This window comes from Wolffia australiana, chromosome 11 (assembly GCF_029677425.1).
Source record: "Wolffia australiana isolate 7733 chromosome 11, ASM2967742v1".
Taxonomy (NCBI): Eukaryota; Viridiplantae; Streptophyta; class Magnoliopsida; order Alismatales; family Araceae; genus Wolffia; species Wolffia australiana.
The window spans coordinates 11731353-11741740 of record NC_135845.1 but is presented as its reverse complement, the minus strand read 5'-3'; the positions used below and the strand labels follow the sequence as shown (position 1 = coordinate 11741740).

General features: G+C 38.0%; 1 long non-coding RNA gene across 1 annotated transcript; it reads right to left on the bottom strand.

The window, feature by feature from the left end:
• Window positions 1-5688: 5688 nt before the first annotated feature.
• Window positions 5689-6813, bottom strand: LOC144709509 (uncharacterized). The gene is made up of 2 exons (XR_013583047.1): window positions 6038-6813; window positions 5689-5923 (listed from the first exon to the last, which is right to left on the bottom strand). It is a non-coding gene; the product is annotated as an uncharacterized LOC144709509 (long non-coding RNA).
• Window positions 6814-10388: the final 3575 nt, after the last annotated feature.

Genomic DNA, 10388 nt, shown 5'->3' with positions numbered 1-10388 from the left:
TCATACATGTAATGATCAATGTCACATTATAATTTTTCACGATGATGCAAGGAGTACATATGAACCAGAAAATATTCAGATTGAGAACTTTTATAAAAACAATGATCCTGGTGATAATTTTAATGCAGCTCATTATAATGAGAACTTTCCCCATAAAATGGAGACATGATTGCTAGATATGCTTCAAAAATTTAGTGCAAGAATTTGTAGTAGATTAATAAAAGGCACTCTATAGAAAATTAAATCAAAAATATTTCGAAGACAACTAAAAAGCACTCAGTTGATAGAAATGAAAATAAATAGAAGTTCCTTAGCGTTGCTTACCCGGCAACGGCGCCAATCGATAAGCCAAAAAATAGGGCAAATTTTGGAATTTTATAATCCTTTGTTGTTGTTAATTTTTTCGTACACAATCAAATTTGAAAACCTTAACTTAAGACGTGTAATGATAAGTAAAGGTATCGTCCAAGGGATGCTATTAAGGAATTCAACTAGTGATCTACTCGAATAATTTGACCCTAATTAGAGTTAATTTAATATTCAATAGAGATTAAATTGCCCTAATTAGATTATGAATTGAGAAAGGGTGGTAGAAGAGGTAAGAAAAATAGAAGGAGCTCTAAATTATCTTCATTGATCCAATAAAATGGATCAAAGGAGTCAAGTAGAGAGGTTCAGAAGGGAATTTGACTTTCATTGTTTTGGAAAATTGGGTAACCAAATTCACTAACTACTATCTCTTTAACACACCCTAGTCTTACTATAATTTAAACATTTATAATTTTTTCTTGTTTTAATTTACATTTTGGATAGTTCGATCAACTCAATGCTCACCCCTCTTGGTCTTAGTACGGTCTTGTACATTCCAATCAAGTCTAGAAAATTCTAAATTCAGACAAATATCAAGAATAAAAATGAAAAGTTTCAATAACACTTAATCAAAATTACATTAAAAATTCAAATACAAAGACATACAAGTCTGGTTTTTATCTATGTCTTGCATCTGAGAAAGATCCCTCTCCAGAGTGACCTCCTCAACTTGAAATTGTGCTTTTATACTATGGTTAAATGGAAAAATACCACTTTACCCCCAATAAGCAATCAATTTATCCCTCAATGTAGGCTTTATCTGAATGAATAACCATGCAGGTAGAAAGAGGAGATCAAGATGAGCAAATCCATAAAAATTTGACCTCAATCGAACGTCAAGATAAAATTGCTTAATAAATGAATTGTGGCCAATCATAGCCATTGGACCAATATTAATCTATTTAATTAGTTTTTTCCTTATACGCAATGATGTGTCAATCTCTCATTAGCTGTAAATTATAAGACTCAAAATGGTGGGTTCTTTGTCAGCGTGCCACATACCTGTGTGCCCTTTTAAGTGTCACGAAGTCACAGCACCCCGTCACCTCTCGTGTATGAGGTGTATGCACCACACAGGAGGTAAACTTACTGCCCAGAGAGAATTTACCGTAATTTTTTATAAAATTCCCTGATTAAATGTGAACGCGCAAATGGACGCTGCCCAAAAAACTGTATATGCCCCTTTTGCTTTCTCTCCCCCATATTTCTTAAAAAGCCATAATAAACATAGAAATTTCTGATCCTTTCAATAAAATCCTGGGCATAATTTTATTGGATTCTGATGCTTGCAATGACCAGCCGGAAGCTATTTTAGGGTCATTACTGCAATGACAATTTAACAAAAATCCCTCTGACTTTATAAACTGCTTTTAAACTCGTATTTTCCCTATAAACATATCCATTTTGAATTTTAAATTTCATTTCTTCCTCGAATAAATTCCCAAGAAATCTTATAAATTCTAGAAAAATATAGAAAATTCAATAATTTTTCCTCATATTTATTAGCATTCGGATTCATATTTAAACATGTCGTTTCCATTTAAATACAATTATTCCCCTCTTAAATAAATTCCATAAAATTCATAAATTAAGAGAAATCTAGGGAAAATTAGAAATTATTTTTAAAAAATGAATTAACACAAAAATATGTGTTAGCAACCATATTTTAAACTTTTCGAATGCATAAAATTGTGCTTATTACTTAAAGTAAATACCAAATATAGGGTGTTATAAGGAGTATAATTAGAAGAGTTTTTATGTAGTTGGCCTCAAAGTTGTTAGTTGATATGATATGTGCAAGTTTTTGCTCTCAATGGCCTGTATTGAGTATATGACATGATATCATGTGGTGTCATGCATATCTAGCTACCATTAGACACTGACTATAACAAGGGAACTGAACGAGTAGTGCACTAGCCACCTATACAATACATTCATGCACTCACTATTCCTTCATGATCTAGGACGACCTTCCATAGCTTGGGAAAGTAATCAACATTTTAAGAGACTTAACAATATCAGGTCATCGTGCATGTCATGCCCTTGCCTCTAACAGACCAGTTGAGTGGCACATCACGTGACACATTGGAGGTGGGAATGCACGATGTCATACCTAGGTGCTGTGTACATTATGTGGCCAATACGATGACACTTGGCATGTGTGGTGATGTTGGCTCTTCACCCATGGCTGAATCAACAAGGAAAAGAACAGGCTGCTCACTTTCCACAATGCCTCAATGACATGTGGTGATACCTCTTCTATATATCTCTACTTTGTAATTTGGCAACTTGGGAGTGCACTCCACATATGATTGATGTAGCATACATTCATATAACCTTCTTGGGTGGTTTCCAGGACAAAGGGAAAAAAAACCCTGGGTTAGTTCTACACGATACATTGTTTTTAGCCGATGGAAGAAAAACCTTTCGTAAGAACCTGTAGAATGGAAACCTCTTTAATTTATTTCAAATATAATTATTCAGTTCCCTTCTTAGCTCCACGTGACGCTCAATGAGAAACAGTGAAAGAAAAATGACAGCAATCAAAGGGGCTATAATAGTGTTTATGATAGAAAATCAGTGATTTGGTAGAATGACGAGGAAGACCGATATCAGCAATTCTAGTGAAAGAAAACGTATATTATCTTGAAGAGTGGGAAGACTTTCTCAGGAACTTTTTTCATACTGTTATTCTAAGAAATCACAAAAGGTTAACATAACTAAACTTAGGAGGTGATGGAAAAGGGTGTGAGAGTTTGCATGTAGCACTCGTATATGGTGTGGTTGTATGGAAGAATAAGTGCTAGTTCCAGAATTTGGAGGTTCTGAAAAACTGAGATAACTTCTGCCTAAAGATTACCTTTTTTTATTTTGAAGCATTCTAATTTTTGGATATCACGACCATTTGTATCCAAGCCTGAAAGATCAAGTGTGCAATACAAGAGTGTCCAAGTGTATGATCTGGTTTCCTCCAAACCCAATGATTTAGTTCTGTTCTTTATTTGATCTGAAAATCAACCAGAGCAGATCCAAGAATAATGGCTGCACTGGAGCCTAGAAAAATAAAGTTTGGGATAGAAATAATGGGATAGTTAAAACGATGACAAAACGGAATATAAGTAGTTAGAGTAAAGGAAAAACTAAAACATAATTGTGAAGACCTTTGAGTATAAGTATAACTTCTTACAACAGCTCTTAGTAAAGTGCACAAATGTTTGCATAGACATGCACACAGGAGCTGGCAATGCATGTGCAAGGTAACTCTCTAGGTGTGAGATTAGGTAGAAATATGAGTATGTGAGTAATATTATTAATCCTTTAGGACTATTTGGGGTGTTAGGAAACCCGTGGTTTCAGCTACCAGGTCCGTCACTAATAAAAAATTATGAACCAAATGTGGAAGGTGAGAGCATTTAAATATGAAAGCATAAATTAAAAAACGAAAAAAGAGTTTTGGACAGAACTAGAGTGATGGTTACAATATCGAAGAAAATGATTATACGCAACTTCAGCGAACAAATGCCTAAATGATACTGATAAGAGTTTGTAAGATTTTTGAAAATATTTTAGAATTTTGTAATATTAATAAATTTAAAAAAATTAACTAAGTCTTGCATTCGTGAACAACCTAGGACTGGCCTAGCAGAGCTGAAAAATGTGTAACGGCTTCCTAGTTATGAGGTGCACTAAAAATCTGATAACTTAATTTATATGATAAATATGGACCATTTATCTTCAACTAACTTAAGCTATTATAACGAATAAATAAGGGGTGTATATGATTCACCTCAATGATAAAGACCAATACAAACCAACCTGAAAAAAATTGGTCAGTAGTGCAAAGGCTACAAAATCAGCATTAGTACTCAATACTAGTCTCGGGATCTTAATTCCTTTATGTCAGGTTGGCGAAGCTTAGTCCAGGTTTTATTTTTCTTGGGACGAGGGACTAATCCCTGTTCTCTTATAGAAGGCTGAAGTAGATACACTATAATTCAAGGCTGCATGCTGGTATACTATTGTGAAGGAAGGTAGTTATCATATTGCATTACCGGTGTATGGAAAAAGCTCAAGGGTACATGCGCATCAAGGGTCAAACCCTAATCATTTATTGCAGGTTCATGTGATGCATGATCAACAAAATAGAATAATTGGTGGAACTTCAGGATTACAAGATAACTGTTTAGATTATTATTTCAACTAGGATAATGACACCTTCTCCCTTTCCATGCATTTGTGTTTGATGGTCGGATAGATTTTACTGAATTTATTTAAAAATAAATAGAGCACTACATGGCATGTTCAATTCTCCGATGCAATAGCTTAAGTTTTCAAGTACCTGATTTGCAATAAAAAATATGTCATCAATAATCCCGCTACATGATCTGCTTGATTTCAATCAATCAATAGACAAAAAGTATGATTGGCTCAAGAAATTGATGATGGTATTTTTTATCAGCCATTAGTCAATGTCACCAGGAATGACCCTCACATTGTGCAGACATTGGATTTATCTCAAGGAATTTGAGAATATTATCATAAATGAAAGGTTCATTCTGATATGTCTTATAGCCACTTGTTTGGCTATGAGCTAGGAGGGTTGTGGTGCAGACCGAGTACATGAGTCCATGGTATATTCTATGATAGTGCCTACTGAAGTGAAACAGGGATCCTAGATATATGGCATGAAAGAGTTTATTCAGGATTCAAATGGTTGAGGTACGTTTAGTGCTGATGATGTGCTGAATATTATTGATTGGGGTCAGGAGATTGGGCTTGTACTTGGAAAATTGTTATCTGTTACATAAAGAGTAACCTTGTTGTTCAATTAACCTCATGCTCATATTCATTCTTCATTTTTAGTTTTAACATGAACAAGCATCATCATTCTGGTTGAATTTCTTTCCATGATACATAATATTAACGGCTTAACGTTTGCAAGAAAAAACATAAGACACTTTAGTTGGTACGAATAATGAGAAGGTGATCCATTTCCTTGAGAATAACAAGAGGGCAACAAGGTGATCCATGTTAAGATACATCAGCATAGAATGGCACAAGTACTAACGCATACTTGAGTTATGGTTAAGGAAGGATAATATTTGAGGAACTATAAGTAGTGGATTATTTACCTAGTTTAAAGATTGTTGAAGCTTGGAGATGGTTGAATTGCCAGCGATTAGATAAAAGTCAGTAATATTCAAGATTAAGTTAAGGCTAGTAAATATGGCTAAGCTTCTGATAATGACTTTGTGATGTAAATCAATTCGACGAACTCGTCGGATTGGTTTACAACATAGAAAATAGATGAATCGGATGCTGGGAATAAATGGTGCAACATTTAAATAAAAAAAAATAACGAATAGTACTCAATGGCCGTCGAATAATACCGTAGAGCCGATAGACTACTCAAGAGAAAAGCCAGGAGTCGGAAGGCTCCCAATGACCAATGGACGGTCACGAACATGAACGAAGTGGGATGAGCAATCACTGCCCAGAGGCGTCTTGACCTTCCTCGAGGCTGAATCAGGTCAACACCACGGAAGGAAGTATCCTATCACACAATTGAAGTGGATAATCCTATATAATAATTCTCAGGCAGAGGAACTTCAAGGTCGGCAATGAAACAGATAATTCATGCTGTAAAATAAAGAGGAGATAAGTGGACCTGTAAGCGGCGACCTGGATAAATGATGCAGATATTCCACGGTGTAGGCGACGTGATCAAGGATGAATCCAATATTTCAATATGATTCCAATCATCATCAAGCTTCAATACAATTTCAATTCTAGCAAGCGATGGCGATTGCGCAGATGGAATCCGTTGAATATCCAGAGGTCCAATATCTAGTTGCCAGCAAAAGGGAAAGGATCTCTTCAACAGGCGATTTACACGATCACTTAAACACCCGAGAGAGAATGCGGGTAGTCAATCGTCGATGGATCACCCCTTTTCCCCTTCGATGGACAGTATCCGTGTAGCAGTTTATTCCTTGGCTAGAAGAGTCGTTGCCGAACGCTTGTAAAGATTGGGACGATTCGAAACTCCACGGTCGTCACATTAGAAGAAAAAAAGACGCAGCGGGGCCGGAAACAGCCAGAACTCCGTAGTAAAATGCAACGGTAGCTGAGGGATGAACGGGACATCCACAGAGTTGGGGGGGGACGATCGTCATCTTTTCCCAGTTTAAACCTTAGTAATTCCTCCAAATGAGAACGTCAAACAAGCGGTGATGGAGAGGACTTTCCCACACTTTCCTGATACGGTGAGCGGATCCACCAACAATGTAGAGAACTTGGTTGGGGCTTTCAATCTGACAAAATCAATAGTGAAAATCCTGGCAATTTCAAGGTCGATCAACCCTTTGGAGTTCTGGCGAGGCCAAATTTGTTCTTCGCCGTCGATTGTCGACCTTAACTGTTCCCACTCCGACAGATCTGTGGTGGGACCCACCAAATAGAACAGGAAGAGAACAAGCAAAACACCAATATAAGGGTGGTTGCCTTAATGGAACTCTGGTCATCCACTAGGGCCTACCCCCCTTGATATAAGGGTGGTTGCCTTAATGGATTGGTAGGGGAATGGTCAAATCGAGAGACCTTCTCTGAATGGGCCAACTTAAAAAAAAACTTACAACATAAAGCAAAGACTAGGCCCAAACAGATGGCTCATTAAATGTCCTTACACAAAAAGAAATGCATAAATAAATAAACTGTATAAATTACCCAATCGTTTGTCAAGCTGTGTACTTGAAGGTCCGGTTCTTCGCGTTGGCTCAGGCATCACATTGCGGTTGATGGCGAGCTTGAATAGGAACTTCTCCATGGTCCTCCATCATCCTCCCACTGGGGGTGGAACTCGACTCTGACGAGTTAGAACTCAAGATGTCGTGCTAAGGCTGGATGAGGATGGTCGACCCTACCGCGTGTCGTTAAAGATGGTCGTAGTTGCTAAATATCCACTTCTGATATCCACATGTCGTTTGAAGATGGTTGACCCTGCCAAGGAACCAGAAACTTTGCGGTCCCACTGTGCCCCTACAGCGTTAATTATCTCCTCTAGTACTGACTTGATATGCTCATGCCTCAAAGGGGTCAAGATTGGGGGAGATGGATGGCATAGGTTGGCATCAGACTAGAGCACTAACATTGAAGGTGAAACAGGTCCCCAATTCAGTGGGAATGCCTACAACGTAGGCGTTGTTGCTAATCACACATGCTATTGGGAAAGGCCCGACACTACAAGCATGGAGCTTCGTAGCGACCCCTAGAGAGTTGATGGAGGACCGTTGATAAGCCAAAAATAGGGGTGAAAATTATGGATTTTTAGCCCTTGTCGTTGTGAATTCTAGCTTATGCAATAAAATTTATAAAACTCTACTTAACATGTATAGTGATAAGTGTGAGTGTCGTCCAAGGGAAGCAAGTAGGAAGTTCAATGTGATTATCTTTTTGGTGTTTTAATCCTAATTAGAGTGAATTTGATCTTCAACGAGGATAAAGTCACCCTAATTAGATGAGAATTGAGAAAGGGGGGTAGAAGAGGTGAGAAGAATGGAAGAAATGTGGGCTCTAGATTGAATTAATTGATCCAATTGGATGGATCAAAGAATTCAATTAGAGAGGTTGGTAGGAATTTTTAATTTGGGTTTGGTTGATTTTTGCAAGTTGATAATTCAGAACTAAAATGGGGTAATTGAGTATCCTAAGAATTAAAACTAAATTTTTTAGAGTTTTCTTTTGGAATGCAATTGAATGCCCAGGTGAATCGCTCAATTTCTCCTCTCAATCCAAATCAGGGCTTGTACATGCCGCTCAAGCCAAGCGATTTGGAAGTTCAGATCAGAATAGAGATGAAGAAACAAACAACTTAACCTATTTCATTCAAAATGCATAAAAGTTTAAATACAATGAAAGGAAAAAGTACCGAAACTGTTGATCCAGGCTGGGGCTCCTCTCTGTCTTGCAGCTGTGATAGAGAACCATCAAGAATGAGCTCCCCCTCTCAAAATTTAGCTTTTATACTTAGGTTATATGGTAAAAATCACCATTTTACCCCCGTTTAGTACTTAATATTTATCTATCAATGTAGGATTGATCTGAATGATCTAACCATATAGATAGAAATAGGGGATCAAGGCGAACAAATCCATAAAAAAATCATCTGAATCGGACTTCAGGATCAAAAGTTATTAATAAATCAATTTTAAACCAATTTAATCCAGTGGATTTAAAATTGATTTATTTATTAGTTTCGTTTTTAAACACGCAATGACGTGTCGCTCTCTCATTGGCTGGCGCATTTTGAATCCTCCTTTTTGCAGAAAAGTCCTTAAAAAGCCTGGAATTGCTTTTGGACGCCGCCCAAAAGTTATTGCGTATATGCCCCTGGCGCACTCTCTCTCCTCCGATTTCTCCTAAAAACATTAAATATATGTATTAAAAATTGCAATAAAACCCTGTAAAATTTTAAATTGGATCTTTACGCCTGCAGTGGCGATCGAGAGCTGTTTTCAGGGTCTTTTTGCAACGAAAGTTCGCAAAAAGGCCCTTGAAAGTTCAAAAATAATAAAAATAATTCTTTTTCTATTATAAATATACTTTTTTTCCTTGAAATAAATACATTTCCTCTTCAAATAAATCTCAGAAAAATCCTAAAAATTCGTAAAAAATTCTAGAAAATTCTAGAAAATTCATTGATTCATTCCCATGCTGATAAATGTCGAAATAAAATATTAAATATGCCATTTTCATTCAAAAATAATTATTTTGAGCTTCAATAAATCCTTAAAAATTCATGTAATTAACAAAAAATTATGGAAAAATCAGAGATTACTTGAAAACATTATTTTCATGTAAATATATGATAACAGCCCAATTTTAAGCTCTTTAAATGCATAAAATCATGCTAAAATCATGAAATAAAGACAGAAATTAGGGTGTTATCAACCGTCCTTTTTACGGAGGTCATCTTTGCATCGTTTTGTTTTATTTCTTCACCCTTGGCTGTGGGGAGGCCCCTCCTGCGTGTGTACCCCCCCCCCCATGTGAGTTTTGTGTTTTTATACTTTTGTTTGTGTCTACACCCTAGAAGGAGGGTAAGCCATGCATGGCTTCTTCCCCTTGGAGGATCCTTTAGGGGAGAAGCCCACTGGGTTTCTTCCCCTAAAGGAGGCCCATTAGGGCACTTTTAAACCCCCCCCCCCTTCTCTTTCACCATAAAAAAGAGGGGGGAGGCACCGCCATTCTTGAACTGGTTGTTTTTGACAAAAAAAGACAATGTTTAGGATTGTTGTTCGTTAGGTTTTCTTTCCTTCTCGACAAGAGTATGGTTGCACATATTTTCTCCTAGGTGAAGGCTAAGCTGAGCTGTTGCGAGAATCCTCCGGGGGCTAGGCTATCTCACCCTCTGGTCAAGCAATGAGCATTCCTACTGCCGACGGTGGATTGCAAACACCCCACCGCGGTGCCTCTTTCTTCTCATTCTGGGCTATCGACCTTGTCCAGCGTGGGGCCCACTGGTGTCAGTGCTCGTAGATGGTCCCTGGCAGACTATCCCGGACAAAAGCCTGGCATGGAGGCAACGACTCCTACCCCTACGGTTCGTGGCCCAACCTTCTTGATTCTCTTCGGACTCAACGGCACTCTCAGTAGCCGTTCAATCTACTCCTGGCCCCACAGTGCTCCAGAAGACTCCCCACATCAAACTTATCCCCTGATAACCACCCCAGGCATCATATCCACAACTTTTCCACCCACCCTATCGCTAGGTTTACTGGGTGTCCTCAAGAGTCCACAAAGTCACGCTTCAGTGACCTCCCCCTCCAGTCTATGACCCAGCATCCAAGTTGATACACCACCTTGTGCTCTCAAAGTTCTGTCCCTGCTCTCGTCGTTACTACCCTGGTTATCGCTTATTTGAAGGCCGTCAACCACACACCAGGTTGCAAGATCAGCGACACAGGTCTTGCTTACCTTCCACGATCCCGTTAGTGGACCGGGCATCGATTCTTCCCCTT